The sequence below is a fragment of the Microtus oregoni genome, unplaced genomic scaffold (assembly GCF_018167655.1).
Source record: "Microtus oregoni isolate MIOR12 unplaced genomic scaffold, Mior012 000054F_ref0000373, whole genome shotgun sequence".
Taxonomy (NCBI): domain Eukaryota; kingdom Metazoa; phylum Chordata; class Mammalia; order Rodentia; family Cricetidae; genus Microtus; species Microtus oregoni.
The window spans coordinates 7,959,485-7,966,427 of NW_024543830.1; positions in this window are offsets into that span (position 1 = coordinate 7,959,485).

The following is a 6,943-nucleotide window of genomic DNA, read 5'->3' on the forward strand; positions in this document are numbered from 1 at the left end:
CAAACACATGTAAATAAAAAACTAAATGTTGTAAGAACCTAATGGAAGAGAAGCTGTGGAATAGTCTAGATTAGACACGTCCTAATTCAGACCACCATAGCATCGTTTCATCATTGACACTTATGAAATGAACAAAACAGTCTTAAAGTTATATTCAACATTTCTTATTTACAGTCATGTCCCACTATTTCCGTCGCTGGTGGACTGAGTATACAGTGGGAGGCCCGTAAGGCTGTAACAGATACGGGCTGTGGAGGCGCTCACCTGTAACTGCTTAGGACAGTGAAGTCAGCTAAGGTCAGCCTGGACCGCATGCAAGACCTTCTTCTAAGAACAGAGAAAACGTGGGGCCAGAGACACGGCTCAGCAGGCAAACACCTGCAGCACAAGCCTGATGAACCGAGATCCATCCTTAGAACACATGTGAAAAATCTAGAAGCAGAGGCACACGGCTGTAATCCCAGCACTCAGATGGCAGGACAGGCAGTGGAGACAGGAGGAACAGCAGAAACTCATGGGCCAGCTAGCCTGGGATATGGGCAAAACCAAAACAAGACGCAACAAAATCCAAAACCATATGGTCTGGAACAGACAAGCAATGCATGACGCTATCACCATTTTTGGCTAAAGGTATTCTACAAAAACCTGTCATGGCTTGCGGAAAAGTACTTCTTCCAGTCAGTATAGCTGAGAAGAAGAAAAACCTCAAAGCCATGTATAGTCTCATTCATGATAAATCATCTTTAGTCCAGAAACCATAAAGGTATAAAGAACACAGGAAAATTTTTAGGAAAAATTATGTAAAAAAAAAAAACCCAACATTTTCTTCTCACTGGCTATCAAAGTAGCAGATATCACAAGAATTCTTTAATGGAATTCCTTATGGGTTTGAGTTGTTGGAAGCTAAAGCTATAAACAAGCAACTTGTTGAAGAAGGTTCCATAAAGTGTGGTCAATTTTCAGTAAAGATGACGGACACTTGGGAGCGGGTCAAGCTGGGGTTTCCAGGTTAATGACATTTGGAAATCTACTTTGCTCTGCAGCAAAGGTTATTAGGAGTAACAGTTCTAGCTGATGAAGGTACACAGGTTTTCTTCTGGCTAGTGTTTTCGTGATATGCTTCATTCTAATTCTATTACATTACTTTTTATTATTTACTTATTATTATAAGTTAGCATGCAAAGTGTTAGGCAACATTATGGCACTCTGAAATGTAAGCTATCCTGTTGACACTCCGCCTCCCTTCTCCCCCATGCTCTTTCCTCATATCCTTCAACGCCCATACCGTGGCCTTTTCTCAGCTTTTGCTCTTTGTTTGCTTTTCGAGACAGGGTTTCTCTGTGTAGCCCTGGCTGTTCCAGAACTCACTCTGTAGACCAGGCTGGCTTTGAACTCACAGAGATCCTCCTACCTCTGCCTCCCAAGTGCACCTCCCTGCTTCTTTTCAGCTTTTATGTCACATAACATGTTACCTTTAACTTTTTGGATCCAACAGACTTCTATTCCAACAGACTGTTTTATAAACACAATATGCGTAAGTCTTAAAAGAGACTAATGGCAACCTTGGTTTTTTATATTGTAGCATTTAGTGTATATTTAATGTAATTGCTTGATCATTTGACTACATATGAAATTTTGGTTAAGAAGTAATCTCTCCACATCATGTTGAAAGCCCATGTTCTAGCTTTCAGGATTGGTTTTTAAGAAAACCAACTCTATCCTAACTCCTGATTTTTTCTATATAAAGCCCCCACCCGCACCCCATATGCTCTGGGAGCATTTCAGGTGCTTTTCTCTCTCCAATTGTCTGTCTTTTTCTGCTATTGCAGACTATCGTCCACTCAGTGATTTATAAGGAAAATTAAGTTTATTTCCTACAGCTCTGGAGCCTGGGAAATCCATGGTCAAGAGGCCAGCATTTAGTGAGGGATTTTTTGCTGTAAGAGAGCATGCGTGGGAGAACAAGAAGCCAGAAGGATCTTGCTCACTTTTATACTGGGGACAGCCCTCCCAGTCTCATCGCCTGCCTGCAGGTTCCGCCTCTCACCACTGCAGCAGGAACTGTTTCTGACACCCCCATCCCCACCCCCAACCTCAGCCAGTGCTCCGCATCCTTTCAATGGGTCGATTCAGGTTTGCTTGTCTTCTGTTCTGGGAAATTTTAATACCTTTTATTTTTGTTTGTGTCTTTATTTTCTCGTTTGGCAATTATATTAGTTTTAGATATCGGTCTTCTTGGGAATTGTTATGGAGTTTGTGACCCTTGGGAAAAGATCGTAGACTCAATCCAATTATAATTAAAAGGTTTATTGATTAGTTGCTAGCATGACAAACAATCTCTGAGCCAAATTTGAGATTGCCCTGAGAAGTGGGGTGAGGGAAGGATTTTTCAAGGGAAAAAAACCACAAGAAGACCACCAGGCTCTACACAAACAAGCAAAACTGTCTGTCTGTTCTGCTGAGTTACGTGCCCCAAAACAATCTTTGGGTGTCTGCACAAGTAAGTTACAGAAGCCAAGACAGCAGTTAGCAATACCATAGATAGTCAAGTAGGTGGTCACAGCTGGACAGTTTTGGGTCTGTCGGGTCACTGGGAACTTATCTTCCAGGGACTGGAGTCATAGACAAATGGCTGGTAGGTACCAAGATGGATGCCTAACATAAAATGGAATTTTTTTCGCCATCACAGAATCTCATCCAATGGGAACTTGACAAATGTATTGTTAATGATGTGAAAACAAGCTTGTAAATTTGCCTCAGTTTTTTTTTTATTTGACTGTAAACAGCAACCAAAAAAAAAAAAATCCAAAACCAACCAAACAAATACCTCTGCATAAAAATGAGAAAGCTATGTAGGTGAGCTGAGCTGCTGGAAACTCAGCTGGAGCTGGATAGTTTCTGGACTGGCACTAATTGGCGACAAAGAGAAACTGGCCCCACCACTGGTTTCCTCTCTCAGGTTTCTTTGTTCATTATGATCTAGGGCAAGACACACTCTGTGTCCCTATTTCTTGTCAATCAAAAGGAATGAGAGAAATGCCATCTGCCCACCTAGCCGAAGAGTGCCAGCTCTCACCTGGTGAGGTGGGAAGGGCTCCTGGAGGCAGGATTGTCATTGCAGCAACGGGGGCTGCTGGAGTTCAGGATGTCTCTTCCTCTCCTTGTAGATGGGTCAGAGCCTCAGATAAGCATTGCAGAGACGCACACTCAATGTGACATCTTGGCAACTGCTGCTGTCAACAGATCAGCACCTGGAGCACTGCTGATGTCACTTGGAAGTGGATGGAGATCAGATTCACACACACCACCACCCCTAAGCCCTTGACCTTGATTGACAATTCAGACCTGGTTCGGGGTCAAGAACTTAACATTTCCGGCTTGAGAACCTGAGGCATTAAGGGCATAAAGATCTCTTGTCTTGATCTAGGAAGACAGAGGGCTGTGTCGCCTCCCTGTCCACCTTGTCCATCCCTATCACTGCCTCAGCCTTGCTCAGGCTCTTGGCTGTCTAGCCCACACCCTGATGAAGCATCCTAATTATAATTTTTACTCTTATTTTGGTTTGGTCATGGGGATGGAGCCAGGGCTTCTACCACTGAGCCCTGCCCTTCCTCAACTTCAGCCAGCTTTAGCATATCAAACCCCTCTGTAGGGGTGGGGCCCTTAGTTTTCCTGTGCCATTATCATCTAGTTATACTTTGTATAACTAGCACAACACTGTTTTATTCTGATCCAAAATTTTCTTTCTCCATTTTGTCTTCTATAAAAATTTATTTTTTTTACTTCATTGGGAGGAGGACTTGATAGGAGCTGGCTCAGCAGTTAAGAGCACTGGCTGCTCTTCCAGGGAACCTGAGTTAAGTTTTCAGCTGTCTGAAACGTCAGCTCCAGGGGATCTGACACTCTCTTCTGGCCTCCAGGGGCAGCTATATTCATGTGCACATCCACCACACAGATACACACAAATACATGATTAAAATAACTAAAATAAATATTTTTTAATTGCCATGATTTCCTTTACTTCATTTTCCCCTCTCTATATTTGGGGGAGTTTTCTTGCTAGTTTTATGATTTTAGAGGTTAGAGTCAAGCTTTACCAATGTGTATGGACAGTGTTAAATTAATACAGACTTTTCATTCCTCTTCACCCTACTCACCTCTGAACTCACAGTATGAATTTCAATATTTTTCATTACTATTATTATTATTATTTGAGACAGGGTTTCTCTGTGTAGCTCTGGCTGTCCTGGAACTTGCTCTGTAGACCTGGCCTCAAACTCACAGAGACCCACCTGCCTTTGCCTCCCGAGTGCTAGTATTAAAGGTATGTGCCACACCCAGCTGAATTAGAGTATGTTAGTTCTGAAATTTTTACCTGGCAAAGAAAATGCTTGGGCTACTGGTGTAATGGTCTGTCCTGTCCCTTTAAGAGACAAGCCCTGCCTTCCAGTCCACCACCAAGGCAGGCTGATTTTCCTTCTGCTTCCAGTCTGGGTCTTTCCCTTTCAGACTCTCTCCCAAAGAGGTAACTGCTGCCGTGGCTCCTCCCGCCCCCCTCTCTCTCTCTCTCTTCATCCTTCTTCTCCCTTCCTCTCCCCTTCCCTTCCATAACCCACTAAATAAATATCCAACCTCACTCTGCATGGCATGCCTATCCGTCTCAGTCTCTCACCAGCCACAAGCTCCCTGCCTAGTACCTGCTGGCCCTCATGGCCTGCTGCCTGCCACCACTCGGGGACCTGCAGCATGGTCTCATGGCCTGCTGCCCACTGCTGCCACTTGGGGACCTGCAGCATTTTATCTAAACCATAACAACTGGTATTGTTACTCTGTATTGGCTTGCCATTTTACCTAGTGCATGATAAATGCTCTTAGCATTGCTGTCTTCTTTGAATTGTATCTTATTTTGTTTCTTTCTTTCCTTCCTTTTTTCTTTCTTTATTTTAATATTTATTTATTTAGTGTGTATGTGTGTATGAAGGAGAGAGAGAGAGAGAGAGGAGAGAGAGAGAGAGAGAGAGAGAGAGAGAGAGAGAGAGAGAGAGAGAAAGTATGTGGAGGTCAGAGGACAACCTGCAGGGAATTCTCCCCTTCCACCATGTGAGTCCCAGGTATAAGCAATGGCACAGAAACTACCCAATTAGACCACTCTGTGGGTAGAAAGAAAGATTAATTGGGGATCGAACTGCCAAGGCTATGGGAGGGGGCAGAAATAGGAGCAAAGTGGTAGAGAAGCAGATTTTATGACAGTCAGCTTCCCCTTCCATAACCCACTAAATAATATCTATACCCCAGCTCTCTGGCATGGCATATGTGTCTGTCTCCTACTGAGGCCTCAGGCCACCTGCCAGGGGACACACCAAGGCCTTGGGTGACCAGTCGCTGACCCTCATGGGACTGGTCCCTTACTATGTCTTTATGAATGATAACAAATATGTCTGACTTTTTTTTTTAATTCCTTGCCCGTGATTTACAATTCAGTGGTTTTATTCTTGAAATTTCCATTTGTCATTCAATCTGTCTGCCATTGGTTTTTCTGAAGTAAGCTTCTCTTGGCAGTTATATGCTTGTGTGAGGTGAGGCAGGAGGCAGATCAGTAAACCATTCACTATGAAATGCTAGCACTATGAAGAACAGCACACTTGGACCTGTATGCACGCAAGGACTGAATGGCAGTGAGATAGACCACAGCATGTGTGATATTCAGCATCTTCATGGTCTTAAATACATGTATAGAATACATGTACAGAAGCTGAAAATTAAGTAGGGACATCTCTAAGTTAAAGAATAAACATTTCTGAAGAAAGCCAATGGAAGCAGATATCGGCAAGAAAGAGCGGACACTAATGAACTATGGCGCAAAGAGACTAGATGAGGGGGCTATGCTCCGTGCTCTTCCACACAGAAATGATCCGTCCGGGTCTCGAGAGCAAGCCTAGTGAGGCTTCGGAATCTGGTGGCACGGATTGGGGCTCTGGGGAGCTCTGTTCGTTGCTTCTAGAGACACTTGGCTGCTCTCTGAGGTCCGGGTGGCTGAAGACCCTACCCAGGCCATTCCTCTGCCCACAGCCATACACACACAGTGATTTCTTAGGCTTTGTGCCCCAACCGAGCTGACAGAATGTCGCTGGAGGAAGGACCGGAATAGAGTGAGCCAGGGGCACTCTGTGCTTATAAATCATAGATATTTGCCAAGTGGAAAAATACCAGCCTTCAGAGTGTTTCAGTTAGTGCTTCTTAGAAACATTCTGTCCAAGGACTACAATGCGTTGGACTGGTCCTTGCCTGAGCCAGGTGTGCACAGCTTCCGGGTGCTCTTCGCAAACAGGCGACCATTTCCGGGGAACTGGTCTGAAGTTTGCGCCCCTGCTCGCCCAGTGGGAACTGCGCGCTTGCATCAAGCAGGTGCCCTTTGAGAACATCCTTACGGGGCCTGGGAGGCTTCCAGCAGTCACCAGTCCCGTTCTTCATCTGTGGTCTTAGAGGATGGTCCAGGGACAGGTTCACAGAACTGCTGAAAGTCGCAGCCCCGTCTGCGGCCCCCAGTCTTGGTGAGAGTAACCTCAGGGCCATGACTTCTCTTACCATAAAGCTGGCATCCATAGTCGCCTCCCGTTAGTCAGGGAGAGGAAAGTCCTCCAGGGGTAGAGTCAGGGGGGCAGTCCCAGCTCCAGATGGACTCACCCACGCCTGGCCACAGGCTCTGGTCAGGCTGCGGAGATGTAGAACAGCCCCAGATAATGGAGGAAGGGCAGGACTCCCGTACTCCTGTGGCTCGTCCAGTGGCATTGGCTTTCAGAGAAGGTTTCCAGGACTCAGTGGGCCCTTGCAGGCGACCGAAGTGCCTGGTGGGCAGAGTCTTATTGTTTCAAACGGAGGCCATGCTACTTTCGAGCCTAAGGCCCAGTCCCTCATCTGAAAACAGTAGAGACACTAGGACCAA